Source organism: Carcharodon carcharias, chromosome 1 (genome assembly GCF_017639515.1).
Source record: "Carcharodon carcharias isolate sCarCar2 chromosome 1, sCarCar2.pri, whole genome shotgun sequence".
Taxonomy (NCBI): domain Eukaryota; kingdom Metazoa; phylum Chordata; class Chondrichthyes; order Lamniformes; family Lamnidae; genus Carcharodon; species Carcharodon carcharias.
The window spans coordinates 57,453,827-57,471,333 of NC_054467.1; the positions used below are offsets into that span (position 1 = coordinate 57,453,827).

Consider the following 17,507-nt stretch of genomic DNA (forward strand, 5'->3'; position numbering starts at 1 on the left):
CTTCCACTTTAACAACTTCACCTTCCTCCATACCCATCTCAGCCCATCCTTTGCTAAAATCCATAGTGTTGTCACATCTAGACTATCTATTCCAATGTTGTCCTATTGTCCTCCTATCCTACTGCTCATTCCACAAACCCCAACACTTGCAAATCTCTGATGCCTCTAACCTGTCCCACAACAGTCCCACTCAAACCCACTTCAATTTAAAATTCTCATTCTTGTGTTTAAATCCTTTCATAGTCTTACGCCTCTGTAACCTCTTTATCCTACCATTCCCCTTGAATTTTCTGTTCCTCTAAACCCTGCCTCTCCTGTATCCCCCTCCCTTCACCCCACAATTTGCCATTGCTTCAGCTATCCAGAAGCCACACTCAGAAATGCCATTCCTAAACTTCTTTTCACCACCCACCAACCCGCTCCTCTCCACAACCACCTCCCTCTCCTTCTTAATGACACTGCTTAAAACCCATCTCTTTTGCCAAGCTTTTGGTCACCCCATCCAGTATTTTATTCTCCTTCACTGTGTCCAGCTTTGCTAAATGATGCCTTTATGAAGTGCCTTGTGACCTTTTTCTGTGTTGAAGCTAAGTGAAAGTCCTTATTGTTGGTGCTATATATTAGTGAAACAAAACTATCAAGCAAAATTAGGCATCATGTACAAATCAAAACAAGAGTGAGTTATGTAAGCCAAGCTGGCTAATGTTTTATTTTCAGTATGCTTGATATGGTAGCCTTTGGAGCAAATATATTTCAATATCCTAAATACAGCATTAAAAGTCGGAATCCACCTCTGTACTCTACTGTTTCCTGCTTTCTTTCATGGGTTGAGTTGGACATTTGCAAAGTGCTGCAACATTCGGCAGGATTTCAGATGGTGGCCGTTGGAGGTCTTGATGGAGAAGCTGGTGTGGGGGTGTGGTGGAAGTTGCACCTGTGGGATTCAAACATTGATGGGGGGTGTGGAGGGTGCTGCTGTGGTAAGATGGAGATCCATCTTTCTCCAGCCTGAGGCCCAAGCAGGGTAACCTGCCGGGCTTCCCCCTGCCCCAGAATTCCTCCCACCAGTCTCAAAATTGAGGCAAGGTGGGAATAATTGGTCACTTAAGGGCCTGAATTGGGGTGAGGACCCTAGGCCTCACCCAGCCCAACATAAAATTTCAGGCAGGTTGGGGCGGGCAGGAGGGCAGTGGGCAGTCCACTCAGGGAATTTTATGGCTCCCCCCGCCACTGGCAAACCTACTGGTAGAATCTGTAAAATTATGCCCATTATAACCTTTCAGTCTCACAAAGCAAATAAATATTACTCTCCACAATGTCTTTGCTTTCTTCCCTAGTTCCATGTAACTTTGTATAACTGTCTTGTTATTAAAATTGTATATTTCAACATGATTTTATCATAATTCGTGTATATGCATTAATTTACAAAATGTACAATGGCTAAATCAGATAGGATGAATAAAGATTATCAGTTAGTTGCTATGAATTATTCCTGCAAGTTGTACATATCTTTTACAACTCCTTCTTACAATTTTGGAAGAAGCTGTAATAAATTTGAAGTTCCTTTGGACTGTCTCTTTAATGGTTCAAATCTCACTCCATATTGGTAACTGCTATTACATAGGATTACCTAGGCTATACAGCATAGAAACAGGCCATTCAGCCCAACCAGTCCATGTCAGTATTTATACTCCACTCAGACTTCCTCCCATCTTTTCTCATCTAAACCTACTATCATAACCAAAAATTCCCTCATATGCTTGCCTAGTTTCCCCTTAAATGCATCTATACTATTTGTTTCAACCAGTGCCTGTGGTAGCAAATTCCATATTCTTACCACTCTTCGAGTGAAGAATTTTCTTCTGAAATCCTTATTGGATTTCTTGGTGACTATCTTACATTGATGGCCTCTGGTTATGTTCTTCCCCAGAAGATGAAACATTCTCTCTGTATCTACGCAATCTAACCTTTCATACTTTTAAAGACTTCTACTAGGTCACTCATCAGTTCGCTTTTTTCAAGAGAAAAGATAGCCAGCCTGTCAATCCTTTGATACGTATGTCCATGCATTTGTTCTCTGTGCCCTCTCCAGTTCCTCTATACCCTTTGATGATCAGAACTGCACCAAAGGTCAATACAGGTTTAGCATCACTTCCTTACTTTTATATTTTATCCCTCTAAAAATAAAACATAGAGCTTGTTTTTTTTTACAACCTTGCTAACCTCTGGTGCAACTTTTCCTGATTGGTGTATTTGTACTCTGAGATCCCTTTGTTCCTATACCCCACGTAGACTTGCACCTTCCAAGTTATAAAGGGCACTCCATGTTCTTAGAACCAAAATGTACTGTCTCACACTTAGTGTGTTGAATTTCACTTGCCCATTATTTGTCCATTCTGCCGGTTTACTAATGTCCTCCTGTAAGTTATTTGTAGCCCTCTTCAGTATTGATCAACCTCCATAATGCTGAACCCAATTTGGTGACATTCAAAAAGTTAATAATTGTTTGATTCCAAAATCCAGATCGGTAATGTAAATTGTGAAAAGCACTGGTCCCAGCACTGATCCATGTGGAAGATCACTTCCCACCTTCTACCACTCTGAATAACTATCCTTCATTCTGACTCTTTGCTTTCTGTCTGGAAGTCAGCTACTAATCCATCTGATCTCACATTCTGTATCCTTATTCATTAGTCTATTGTGCGACAACTTATCGGATGCCTTTTGAAAATCCAGATAAATTATATCTACTGCATTATCATTATCTGTTACACTCTATATTACCTCCTCAAAAAAATTCAATAAGGTTGGTCAAGTAAAATTTTCCATATTACCTTTTCATTATTTTGAAATCCATGTTAACTATTCATTGTTGCATTTCTTATTTCCAGATGTTCTTCCATTCTCTCCTTTAGTAGGATTCCATTATTTTTCCAACCACTGACGTTAGCTGATTTATAATTCCTGGACATGTTCTAGCCAGCTTCTTAAAATAGGAATTACATTAGCTGTCTGTCCGTCCACTGGCCCCACACCTTTTTCTAATTATTTATTAAAGATGAGTAATGCCTCTGTTATCTCTTCCCTAGATTCTTTTAAAATATGTGGATGCAATCCATCCAGACTAGGGATTTTATCCTCTTTGAGTTTTACTTTATTCAATACATTCCCATTTTAGAAAATGTAAATGCACTTATCTTGCAAGATACTGCAAAGGCAATGGGTCCTGACAATGTTTTGGCAATAGTACTGAAGACTTATGCTCCAGAACTTGCTGCGCCCCAAGCCAAGCTGTTCCAGTATAGCTACAACACCAACATATATCCAACAATGTGGAAAAAGCAGGGCAATTCCAACTCAGCCAATCACCGCCCCATTAGTCTATTCACGATCATCAGCAAAAGATGGAAGGAGTCATTGACAGTGCTATCAAGCAACACTTACACAGCGATACCTGCTCACTGATGCTCAGTTTTGGTTCTGCTAGGACCACCCAGCTCTTGACTTCATTCCAGCCTTGGTTCAAACACGGACAAAAGACCTGAACTCTAGAGGTGAGGTGAAAGTGACTGCTCTTGATACCAAGGGAGCATTTGACCAAGTGTGGCATCAAGGAGCTCTAGCAAAGCTGGAGTCAAGGGGGATCAGGGGGAAAACTCTCCACTGGTTGCAGTAGCAAAAAGCTTGTAGTTGTTGGAGGTCAATCATCTCAGTTATGGGGCACCACTGCTGGAGTTCCTCAGGGTAGTGTCCTAGGCCCAAATGTCTTCAGCTACTTCATCAAGAGCCGTTCCTTCGTCATAAGGTCAGAAGTGGGGATATTCGCTGATGATTGCACAATGTTCAGCACCATTCGCATCTCCTCAAACACTGAAGCAGTCTATGTCCATATACAGCAAGACCTGATCAACAATAAGGCTTCGGCTGATAATTGGCAAATAACAGTTGTGCCACAGAATTGCCAGGCAATGACCATCTGCAACAGGAGAGAATCTAACTACCTTACCTTGATATTCAATGGCATTGCCATCACTGAATCCCCCACTATCAACATCCTGGGGGGTTACCACTGACCAGAAATTTAACTGGATGTAGTAATTATGGTTTTATTTAGTGTGTAATGTACCTTTAAGAATAACATTTGTTAAGGAAGATCACATGATCTGTAGTAATGAACAGGAGAGTAGTACAGGCTGCTTCAGTAGCCAGTGTAGAGATAGAGTTGGAGTTGAAAACATACATGTAGTTGCTGCTGAGTACATTGTAAATAAACTTAATGTTTCCACCCAAGCAGCATCGCAAGGTCAACTCTATCTTTAATAGTACAACTTGGCCACCCTACAACAAACTGGCGATGAGGCTAAAATAGGGCAGATCAGAAGAATTCAAGTTAAAAAAGAAATCAGCACTGTACCTTGCCCAGTGATTGTAAGTAGCAAGATCCGTTAGAATTGAAGAAGTCATCTTTTCTCAAAATGCCACAATTTGGGAGAATTGATCCTTTTGAGCCAGCCACAGATGATTGGTCTCAATATGTGGAATACCTCGCAATCTTTTTTCAAGTGAACGAGATTACAGGGGAAGAGAAGAGGCAAGTGATCCTCTTGAATACTAGTGGGAGAAAAACCTATGGTTTGATTTGAAGTTTGATGGCACCTAAAGTCCCAGATTTGAAAAATTTCAGTTAATTGGTGGACTTCGTGAAGGGTTATTTTCAATCTAAGCCCTCGGTCACGATGCAGAGGTTCAGGTTAAATTCCCAAAATAGAGTCCCAGGCGAGACAATTGCATGCTATGTGGCAAATTCGAAGCAGCTGATGGAACATTGTGAGTTTGATATGACTCTGACTGACATGCTGAAGAGATCATTTAGTGGTTGGTATGAAGGAGGACACTGTCAGAAAAGGTTATTGTCCAAAGTGAATCTGGATTTCAAGAAGGTGCTAGAGATAGTGCTGGCCATGGAAAGCACAGTAAGAGATTCACAAGCAATGCAGGATGCACAAAATAGCATCGTCCTCCGCATCGGGCAGGAAGCCTCAGCCGAAAGTGGTACAAGAAAGCAAGACTGTGCCGAGAAGTGGGAAACAGCCCTTGCTAGCCCAGGAATAAAGAAAAATAACTTAGCAGCAAAATCGAAGAATAATTTTAATAGAGGTGGAAACAGGCAGTCTTTCAGCGATTGGTAGTTTAAAAAAATCGAATGCAAGTATTGTCACAGATATAGACATACAGGGAAGAATTTTTCAGCCAACACATAAAAAGGAGCACAATGACATTGGGCATGTGTCCTGACGTCATTGTGCTGAGTTGCAATGTTCCGCAGTTGCAGCTGCTCCATGCCTCTTTCGCGCATATGTAGCGCTGAACGCTACCGGTCATGTCTTAGGCTGGGCAGGCCTTAATTGGCCCACCCATGTAAAATGGCGGTGCGGAGCCGATTGCGGGTGGCTATCGGCTCTGTGCCTGCCCCCGCTCCCACCCGTCGTATGAAAAATTTTGCCCATAATGAGGCAGCGCAAGGAAAGATTCAAGCAGGCTTGTAAACAAAAGAAGAAGCCCAATGAAATCTACAATGTAGAAGAACCTGAAACAACAATTTCTGACATTTACTCATTGTTTAATCTGAAAGTTGGAAAGACAGAACCAATATTTGTCACAGTGAAAGTAAATGGCAAACCTATTAAAATGGAAGTGGACACAGGAGCTTCCACTACTGTAATTTGGGATCATGCCTTCAGGTATTTGAATTATGGTGAACATCAGTTAAGCTTGGAATGAACAGCGGCCAAGCTAAAAAAGTACACAAGTGAAGACATTCAAATAAAAGACATAAGCAGAGTAACCGTCCATTATAGACGTCAATCAGCAAAGCTACCAGTGTTAGTATTGAGAGACAGAGGACCAAGCCTTCTAGGGTGAAGTTGGCTGAGGGAAATCAACCTTGATTGGCCACTGAGATTCCAAAAGGAGGCTGGAAGTGTTCCTGTTCTGAAAAAGGGGTGTGTAAGGACTCAACAACCTGAAGGAATGCAGGCTGTCTTAAGCCAAAACCAAAAATAGATGGAAGAGCTGAAGAATCAGCTAAATGAAGCCAAAGAGGCTTTGGAAGCAAAAGCCGCAGAATTTTCCAAGAAGCAGATAGATTATGAAATTTTGGGAGACTCAGCCACTGAGCTCAGACAAGTTGAGCTTGCATCTGAGAGAAGTCTGGCTTATAATGAAGTCAAAAAGAAATTTGAAGTTAAAGTCTGTATTAGAAAGAAGAAAATGCGTAAAACGAAGATACAGAAATACTAATAAGGCCTTAATTTTGGTAGCATGCAAATACACTTCCGCACATCTGCAATCAAATCGCAAACGCCAAGGCTCTTAGTCATTTGCCTTTACAAGAAAATGATAAGCACATCCCAGTTCCACAAGAACTTGTTTTACTGTTAAATTTCTTAGATTCCTCGCTGGTATGTGCTCAACAGATCAGAGGCTGGACAAGTTGAGACCCAGTCCTATCTCAAGTGTGAGAACAAGTGTGAGAACATGGCTGGTCTCAGGAGCCCATATCTGATGAAATGAAACCGTACTTCAACAGAAGACATGAAATAACCAGCCAGGATGGCATCTTATTGTGGGGAGCATGAGTGATAGTTCCTCCAAGGGGAAGGGAGCCACTTTTAATTGGACTACACAGTGCCCATCCAGGAATTTCCTGAATGAGGACCATAGCACACAACTATCTATGGTGGCCTTGGACAGATGGCGAAATAGAGAGTTTAGTGAAGCACTGTATGCAATGTCAGCAACTGCAAAAGTTGCCAGCGACAGCTCCATTACACCCATGAGAGTGGTCAGGTAGACTCTGGGTGTAGTTACACATTGACTAATTTGGACCTTTCCTGGGAATAATGTTTCTGCTCATTGTCGATGCCCATTCAAAATGGTTGGACATGTATAAGGTGAAATCACCAAAGTCGGCCACTAAAATTGAGAAACTACGGCAGAGTTTTATCATTAATGGACTACCAGAAGTAATCATTTTCAATAATGGCACAGCATTTATGAGTGCTGAGTTTCAACAGTTTATCAGCCTCAACAGTATCACTCATGTAAAAACTGCACTGTACCACCCTTCCTCAAATGGACTGGCCAAAAGGGTAGTTCAAACGTTCAAGACAGGGATAAAGAACGTAACTGGAGATTCCTTGGCTACCAAGCTAGCATGCTTTCTTTTTCATTACAGGACTATCCCTCACATGACAGCAGGTGCCATACCTGAGGAGTTACTGTTGAAACACCATCTCAGGATGAGATTGAGTTAATAATGTTGGATTTAGAGGGGAAGGTGGAAAGGTGTCACGGAAACCAAAAAACTAGACATGCCTGGCATAGTGGCGAGAGGAAATTTACCATGGGAGAGACGGTAAACGTGAAAAACTTTGGGGAAGGATCAAACTGGTTACCGGGTGAAATAAGTGCGGTGACTGGACCTCTATCTTACAACGTCGTGGTGGAAAACTGGATCATCTGTAAACATGTGGCCCATTTAAGGAAGAGAGAGACAAATCAACAAGATATGGTTCCACCAGTGATCATGACCGGGACTGCGTTTCCTGTTGAGCTTACTCAACCCAGGACTGACATGTCTGATGTTCCTGTAAGAGTTGAGGATACAGAACTGCAAGTGCCCACCGAAGCACCTGATGTTCAGACAACTCCGAAAAAGAAGGTTCCTGGAAAAGAATCTGAAGTTGTGGAGCTGCGAAGTTCCACACATACCAGGAAACCACCCGAAAGACTGAAATTGGAAATTCCTTACCCAGTGTAAATAGTATGTTGTTTTGAAAAATTTGTACTTGTAAATATATGTGTAGCCGAGTTAAAAGAGGAGGAATGTGGTAATTATGGTTTTATTTAGTGTGTAGTGTACCTTTAGGGATAATACGTGTTAAGAAAGGTCACATGATCTGTAGTAACCAATAGGAGAGTAGCATGGGCTACCTCAACAGTGTGGAGATAGAGTTGGAGTTGAAATCACATGTGTAGTTGCTGCTGAGTATTTTCTGAATAAACTTAATGTTTCCACCGAAGTGTTTGCAAATCAACACTATCATTAATAGTACAAAACGGCCACCCTACAATACTGGACCAACCATATAAGTATTATGCCTACAAGATCAAGTCAGAAGCTTGAAATTCTGCAGTGAGTAACTCACCTCCTGACTCCCCAAAGCCTGTCCACCATCTACAAGACACAAGTCAGGAGTGTGATGGAATACTCTCCACTTGCCTGGATGAGTGCAGCTCCAACAACACCCAAGAAGCTTGATACCATCCAGGAGAAAGCAACGCCTCCACCCCATCAAAATCCTATCTACCATCATAAACATTCATTGGAAAAACTCAGCAGGTCTGGCAGCATCGGCGGAGAAGAAAAGAGTTGACGTTTCGAGTCCTCATGACCCTTCGACAGAACTAGTTCTGTCGAAGGGTCATGAGGACTCGAAACGTCAACTCTTTTCTTCTCCGCCGATGCTGCCAGACCTGCTGAGTTTTTCCAGGTAATTCTGTTTTTGTTTTGGATTTCCAGCATCCGCAGTTTTTTTGTTTTTATAAACATTCATTCCCTACATCACCAATGTACAGTGGCAGCAGTGTGTACCATATACAAGGTTCACTGCAGCAGCTTTGACAGCAGCTTCCAAACCCATGGCCCTTCTGCCACCTAGAAGGACAAGACCAGTAAATACATGAGGATGCCATCACATGCAAATTTCCCTCCAAGTCATACATCATCTTCACTTAGAACTATATTGCCATTTCTTCTGACTGTCTTTAACCTCAGTTGCCTGCATACCAAAACTAAATGGACCATCTTAGACATTCATCATCTAAATTCAATCTGAAGATATGTGAGGTTATGCAGCTTGGGAGGGCAAACAAAGCAAGAAAATAGTCAATTATCAGGAGGATATCAAGAGGGACTGAAGTGAGAGGCCTTGGAGTGCATGTCCACAGGTCCCTGAATGTGGCAAGACAGGTGGATAAGGTGGTAAAAAAGACAAATGGAATGTTTTCCTTTATTGCACGTGGTATAGAATACAAAAGCAGGGATGTAATATTGGAACTGTATAAAGTGCTGGGTAGGCCAAAACTGGAGTTTTGTGTACAGTTCTGGTCACATTACAGGAAAGACATAATTGCTCTGAAGAAAGTACAGAAGAGATTTACAAGGATGTTGCCAGGGCTGGAAAATTGCAGCTATGAGGAAAGATTAGATAGGCTAAGCTTGTTTTCCTTGGAACAGAGGAGGCTGAGAGGTGACTTGATTGAGGTGCACAAAATTATGAGGGGCCGTGATGGAGTAGACAGGAAAGATTTGTTTCCCCTAGTGGAAAGGTAATTTACCAGGGGGCACAGATTGGTAGAAGGATTAGAAGGGATATTAGGAAAAGCTTTTTCAACCAGAGATAGTAGGTTCTGTCGAAGGGTCATGAGGATTCGAAACGTCAACTCTTTTCTTCTCCGCCGATGCTGCCAGACCTGCTGAGTTTTTCCAGGTAATTCTGTTTTTGTTTTGGATTTCCAGCATCCGCAGTTTTTTTGTTTTTATCAGAGATATTAGGTGCCTGGAATTCATTGCCCTGATTGGTGGTTGAGGCAGAAACCCTCAACTCATTTAAAAGGTTCCTGGATTTTTCTTTTCCCACCTATTTCCATTATTTTTAAATGTATTTCCATCCATTGTTTTATCTCTACCTTTTAGCCTTTTTTGATTCGTTCATGCCACCCCACCCCCACTAGGGCTATCTGTACCTTGCTTGCCCTGCTTTCTACCCTTAATTAGCCCATTCCTTAGATAATATCACCACCTTCAACATCTCTTTGTCCTTTTGTCTGTGACATCTTTTGGTTATCTCCACCTATCACTGGCCCTCTATCCAGCTCTACTTGTCCCACCCCCCTTAAACCAGCTTATATTTCACCTCTCCTCTATTTTTACTTAGTTCTGTTGAAAGGTCATTCGGACTCAAAACTTTAACTATGTTCCTCTCCGCAGATGCTGTCAGACCTGCTGAGTTTTTCCAGGTATTTTCGTATTTTTGTTTTTGTTGTAGTTTCCCTGTGCTCTGTTGAATGCAGCTTTACATGTTTCCCATTGTTGTTTACCAATATAGTTGCCCATTTTATTTTCTCAGGTTCTAGCCTCAGCCTATCAAGATCAACTTACAGTCTATTAACTTGATTATCGTCATATTTATGTCCTTCCTGATCATCACCTTAAAGCCTATCATATTGTGTTCACTATTACCTCAATGTTCCCCTGCTCCTACTTCTCTTATTTACTCTGGATTATTCCTCATTGCAAGATCCAATAGTGAATCTCCCTTTGTTGGGCTTTTTACATATTGGATTAGAAAGGAGTCCTGTACACATTGTAGGAGCTTGGTTCTCTTATATTATCTTATCTTATCTTATCTTATCTACCCACCTCTTCTGACCAATTATTATCTGGGTAGTTCAAATATGCCATGATTATTATTCTGTGTTTTTTACTCAATTTCCTAATTTGTCTGCTTACTGCTTTTTCCACCTCCCTTCCCCTATTCGGTAGTTTGTACACTACACCAATTAGTGTGATTGTCCTTCATTATCTTTTATCTATCCATATGAATTCTATTTTTGTCTTGCTGATAGTTGCATCCCTTTTTTCTACTGCCATTATGTTATCCTGAATAAATGTAGCTACTCCACCTCCCTCCATCTTTTCTAAATGTGTTATATGATGCAATTTTTAATTCCCTGTCCAGATTTTTCTATAGCCATGTCCCAGTAATTTCTAGTATGTCTGCTTCCTCCCAGTGAAAGATTGCCTCCAGCTGCTCCGTTATATTATGCTATCTGTATTGCTATACAGACATTTTAACTCATTTTAATGGGGTTTCTTCTCACTTTCTGTTTAAGCATCTTTTTAGGTGTCAGTGGGGGAGCATTTTGCAGATAGTGATCATAACTCCGTTAGGTTCAAGGTTGTTATATATAAGGACAAGGATGGGCCAGAGACCAGAGTTCTTAATTGGGGGAAGGCCGATTTTAAAAAGATCAGTTATGATTTGCCCAGAATGGACTGGGAGCAGCTACTTTTAGGGAAATTTGTGTCAGAGCAGTGAGACTCATTCAGGAAGGAAATAGGGAGAGTACAGGGCCAACATATTCCAGTAAAGACAAAGGGTGGGACCAACAAATCCAGGGAACCCTGGATGTTGAGGGATATACAGGAATAGATAAAGAGAAAAAGGGAGGCTTATGGCAGATACCAAGGGCCCAAAACAGTGGAAGCCCTAGAGGAGTATAGAATGTGAAGGGGGGAACTCAAAAGGGAAATTAGGAGAGCAAAAAGGGGGCATGAAAAAATATTGGCAGGTAAAATAAAGGAAAATCCAAAGTTATTTTACAAGTACATTAAGAGTAAGAGGATAACTAGGGAAAGAGTAGGGCCCATTAAGGACCATAATGGTCATTTGTGTGTGGAGCCGGAAGATGCAGGTAGGGTTCTAAATGAATACTTTGTGTCAGTGTTCATAAGTGAGAGGGACAACATGGGTATGGAAATCAGGCAGAAGGACTATGATAAAATTAAAGAAATTAGCATAGAAAGGGAGGAGCTTCTAAATGGTCTGGCAGGCTTAAAAGTAGATAAATCTCCAGGCCCGGATTAAATGTATCCCGGGCTGTTGAGTGAGGCAAGGGAGGAGATAGCAGGAGTGCTGGCAATAATTTTCAATACCTCTCTGGCCACAGGAGAGGTGCCAGAGGACTGGAGGACAGCCAATGTGGTACCGTTATTCAAGGAAGGAGGAGGGGATAAACCAGGGAATTACAGGCCAGTCAGTCTAACCTCAGTGATGGGGAAACTATTGGAAGCAATTCTGAGGGACAGAATTAATCTACACTTGGAGAGGCAGAGATTAATAAAGGACAGTCAGCATAGTTTTGTTAAGGGGAGGTCATGTCTGACCAATTTGATTGAATTTTTCAAAGTGGTGGCCAGGTGTGTAGATGAGGGCAATGCATTTGATGTAGTCTACTTGGACTTCAGCAAGGCTTTTGATAAGGTTCCGCATAGGAGACTGATAACGAAGGTAAGAGCCCATGGGATCCAAAGCAATTTGGCAAATTGGATCCAGAATTGGCTGAGTGGCAAGAAACAGAGGATGATGGTTGAGGGGTGTTTTTGTGACTGGATGCCTTTGTCCAGTGGGGTTCCACAGGGATCGGTGTTGGGTCCCTTGCTGTTTGTGGCATATATATAAAGGATTTAGGCTTGAATGTAGAAGGGTTGATCAGTAAGTTCGCAGATGACTTGCCTATATTAGCCGAGGCATAGAATAAAAGAGCAGGGAGGTTATGCTGGAACTGTATAAAAAACTGGTTAGGCCACAGCTAGAGTACTGCGTGCAGTTCTGGAATCCATATTATAGGAAGGATGTGATTGCACTAGAGAGAGTGGAGAGGAGATTTAGCAGGATGTTGCCTGGGCTGGAGAGTTTTAGTTATGAGGAGAGATTGGATAGACTGGAGCAGAGGAGATTGAGGAGGGACATAATTGAGGTGTATAAAATTATGAGGGACATAGATAGGGTAGACAGGAAGGAACTTTTCCCCTTGATGGAGGGATCAATAACCAGAGGGCATAGATTTAAGGTAAGGGGCAGGAGGTTTAGAGGAGATGTGAGGAAGAATTTTTTCACCTGGGAGTGGTGCGAATCTGGTGTAGAGGCAGAAACCCTCTTAACATTTAAGAAGTATCTGGATGTACACTTGCGATGCCATGGCATACTGGGCTATGGGCCTAGTGCTGGAAAATGGGTTTAGTCTAGTTAGGTAATTCTTTGACTGGCGCAGACTCGATGAGCCAAAGGGCCTTTTTCTGTGTTGTAGACGTCTATGACTCTATGACTTTAGACTTACATTCTCTACCTCTATGTATTCCCTTGCCATCAGTGTCCTCCCTTACTTTATTCTTTCCTATGCTCTCCTGTCCTGTTTTGCTTACAGTCAGGCTGCTTACATTTCTTGTAGATCCTTCCTCCCCAACACCCACAAATCCTACTTACTAGTTTAAAACTTTTGTCATCTCCCCATTTACCTTTCTGCAGGATACAGGTCCTATCCCATCAGTACAGCTCCTCCCTGTCCCAAAAATGTCCCTTTTCCCATGCCAGCCCTTTAGCCACATCTAAAAAGTTATCACACTCTCTTCAGCCACATTAACCATTTCACATTGTGCTGTTGTCAAGTAATTGAGCATGTCTGATACCCATGCTTCGGTACACCTTCATCATACATTCTGCATGCTAATTATTTCACACGTAATAAATCACATTTCCACATACTCCTGTAACACAACATTGTACCACATGTGCCATCCAACAAAAGCCACTCGTGTGCTTTCAGGTGACGTTGTATAAAGATCAGGTATGTCTGGAGACATTTGTTCCTTTTCCCCTGCACAGTCCAAAGTCTGGTAGAAGCCAGGCTATCATATGCAGTTCCTTATTGTTCATTGGGAAGGACACAAAGACCTCCCAGAGAAAGTGATCAATTTACTATTCCCAATGACACTTTCTTGGCTGTCATTAGAATGTACCAGTTTGATATCTTTTGGTTAATTGTGTCCAATTCAAATTCAACTAAAACAATTGTTTTGGAAGAACTCCCATTTGGTGTTCCAATTTTCATGTTCCTATCATATAGTAGGCAATCCCATCAGTTACCTTTCTATCTCATTGACGAGCCCTGAAGGAACTTTACTACTTAATACCATATTTTCATATTATCTTTTCTTTTAAAAAAAAATAGCATTTTAGATTAAACTCTGATTGCTTTTAAGTTTTTAGCAGTTTTCAAAAGTGGTTTCCAAACCCAGGATTTTCATTTCCCTAATTCTAACAGATGAGGAACAATTCTAAATTAATAAACCTATAGGCTAGCGATCCTCATATTAAACTGTAATCTAGCAAAACTTAACACTAAAAAATAATAAAAGGGAATCATATAACTACTCAGAAAATTTCATGCATTCCCACAGACACAGAAAGAGATAAATTATTAAAATTCTTTTCACTGTCTTCTAGCAATAATCATCTTTTTTTGCAAATGTAAGGACACTCATAATACTGTATCTGCTAGAAGTTAGCAGGCAGTTCAGAGCTGTGTATTTTTGTAAACATTAACTTTAGAGAAAAGCTTAAAGTCATTTAAGTCTTGCTAATCTTAATCTTTTGTAAACTTATATTTTTATAGTGCCAGGGCATATAAGGGCCACAGTATCAGCTAGTCATTTTATCAGTGCGCACAAGTTACTGTTAGGGGTATTATAATGCCATCAGAAATTCCTTATAAAGGTGTAATGGCTGATGTAAACACAGTGCATGGCTAATTTCTTGTTCTCACTATTATGAGATACACATTAAAATGAGAGAGCTTTTTCTCCTTTCACTTTGTTGAATAGTGTCCTTCAGTTGAAATAGCAAGTGCTAATATCAAATAGTTTGTTTTTAACTCAAAGTTTTCAATTGTTGTAACCTCTTTTTTAAGAACGTGAATTACCTATTTATTTTAACATGTTTATTACTCAAAACTTTAGAGTCTTTTTAAATGAGAAAATTACAATACTTGGGCAATTCTTCTTTGAGGATCTTTTTCCTGACTTCAGATTTTAAAAAGAAGAACCTGTTGAACTTAGCTGCCACATTTTTAAAAAATGAGTTAAAAAAAACCTTAAAATACTCCTAATCATAAAATCTCAGATTTAGTTGAATTTAGTCAGCAACACAGTTTTGATTGTATTTCCCATTTATTAATTTTAATGAACAGAAAATTCAAAGGGGCTAATCTCCCCATCTGAATTCCTGAAGTTATTTTAGCACATGAATCTATGCGCTTGAGCTTGACTTTTAATATGTATCATTTAAGTACTTAATAAACACTTACAAATATCTTTATAATATTGTTTATATGCACCAATCTTTTCCCCCAACATCAACTTCCCTCAGCTAACAGTGTACAATAGTGACAACTAAAGATACATCTACACTGATGTTTTGGGGTTTATCAGGCTAAATTCCAATTTTGGAATTCTTCCCTGAGGACTAACAAAAACAGAATTTAGTTGCACAATTATGCATGTGTCCACACATTAAACATATTACTGAAGACTTGTGTATGAAGAGGTGGGTAACAGTCGACAGTGGTTTAAGAATTTAACCCTCAATATTTTTAAAAAATCAGTAGAAAAGGACATTTTCTAATAGGAGAATGAGGAATTGGGGGTTGGGATGGATCAAGCAGTGATTCTGAAATTGAAAAGAGGGTGACGACCAAAAATAAAGGAAACATTTAAGTAAAAAAAATAGCCTGCATCTGCTCACAATAAGAGAAACCTCGAGAAAGGAAAGAACAGGGGAGGAAAAGATGCGTGAGCTGCACAATGACAGTAAAGAGTCAACAGTACTTGGAAGGGAGCATCTCAGCATCAGGATCTTCATTAAATATTAAAATAAATTTACCAAGAATTATGTTCCAAGTTCATCCTTCAGGATGCTTTTAATATTATTTTATGTTACATTTATTTAAATTAGATCTGATATAATTGGGAGTTTGCAAGGGGAAGTTTAGCAGTTTTTTCATTAACAAGGAAAATATATACACATAAAGGTGCCAAACTAAGTGTTTTAAGCCTGGCGATCACAATCCCTTTAATTAGTTGGGCAGTGTCTTGCTCATTCACATCTCAATTTTCTGTTTTATTGGTTTGGTTGAATTTTGTTTTGATCTTTGCTAATTAATTCTCAAGATCTGCTGATGAGTGCCTAGAACTGAAGCAGCATAGAAGTCCAGCTCATTAATAATAAATGTACAATTGGAAGGCTGTCATTAACACGCTCATTGACCGAGTCCTTATGTAGCTGCAGTATTATTGGCTCATTATGGCAGGAAGACTGACAAAAGTCAAACATTATTAAATTTCCTCTGCCCATCAGCCACCCCCTCTCGGGCTGCAGGCATGTCTGATCTTCTTTCGGTTGACCAATAATCTACCTCTCCAACACAATGTACACGCACACCTTATCTGTTTGATTCCGATTTCTTCCCCTCTGGCTCATCAACCTCTCTCGCTCTCAGGGCTCGATCCCCATCTCTCTTTGACACAGCTCTCCTAATCTCTTTCTCGTTGACGGCGGTTCATCCCTGTGGCTCAGCTCTCTTCCTTTGTGCTTGGTTCATCTTTTTCACTCTCCCTGGTTTATTAAGTTCCCTTTCTGGCAGCTTAATCTCTGCGCTCTCATCTTTGCTTAAACTCTCATTTATATCTTCCTCAGCCGTCTCCCTTTTTTACCTGAAATACTGATGGTCGTTTGATTAGAAAACTATAACAATAAAGAGATGGATGAAGGAACTAGCATATAAAAAACTAACAGACACCAAACACAAACAGCTCTGCATCAATAGTTGTGTGTAGCACACGAATGCTCCTGAAAAGTCATGAGATGAGCGCTGGAGGCTGGCTACATTTTAGAGGGAAGATCGAATCTCCTTGACACTAAGGTTCCTGCAATGGCGCAAAAATCATGAAACCCCACAAAATGCATAAAAGTTGCGACAATTAGAAACAACATTAAAACATGATATCAATTAAACATCTATTTCAGCAAACCAATTGTATTATTTCACATATCAAGAAACATACCAAAATGAAATGCAAAACAACTTTAAAAAGGGGGCTTACAAGGATATGCCTGCAGAGGTTAGCCGACTATTTTATTTTAAAGACCTATTCCTCTTGAAAGGCAAAAAAGTAACTGTTCTCTCTGAAAGTTCGTGAGATGTCTTCTAGAATTGAAAGCTTCACTCGTATCGGTTGAATCGCATTTTCTCTCGATTCAGGACTAGTCACAAAACGAAATGTCAGAGAGTAAGTTAGTCTCTTGCCAGACCACCGCTCTCACACTACTCGGCTGACAGCACCAAGATTGAAAGGAGGATCAGTGACCATTTCTGACCGAGTTTTCCCTCTGTCAGAAAGCGAGCCGTTGCTTCTGATATTCTATGGTGGATCAATACTTACATAAGACCCATTTCCCAAATCTAGCTGCGATTCTTGTAATAGCCAAACAACACTTTAAACCCGAGCCTACCTAAGACACAGAGTGCTGAAGGTGCCATTGCACCCTGTTCTTTCGTGAATTATTCATCAGTGCAAGTGCTCCCTTATTTCTTACAGCGGAGGCGGATCTTTGAGATCAGCTCCTGTCAAATCACACGGGGAGTTCAGTGTCAGCCACGGGGCGGGGGCTCTACAGACAGCTTGAGGGGTGGTCTATACTTAAAAAATAACAAAGAAACCCAGTTAAACTGAGAAAAGGCACACAACTCCCGAGTACAAAAGAATTCCCCCAAGTACCAGACCAGCCCTTGACTTGCCCAGCGTTTACTTACCGCTGCCAGCC

At 40.7% G+C, this 17,507-nt stretch overlaps 1 protein-coding gene across 2 annotated transcripts in view; it reads right to left on the reverse strand.

The window, feature by feature from the left end:
* Positions 1 to 17,289, reverse strand: part of npy1r (neuropeptide Y receptor Y1) — a 53,277-nt gene extending 35,988 nt beyond the window's left edge. The window contains exon 1 of one of the 2 annotated variants that reach the window (XM_041191713.1): positions 17,196 to 17,289. The gene's annotated coding sequence lies outside the window, so the exon portion shown is untranslated. Of the gene's footprint in view, positions 1 to 16,786; positions 16,902 to 17,195 lie in introns of those variants that run through there. The other variant, XM_041191720.1, reaches the window with a different exon arrangement.
* Between the last annotated feature and the right edge of the window lie 218 nt (positions 17,290 to 17,507).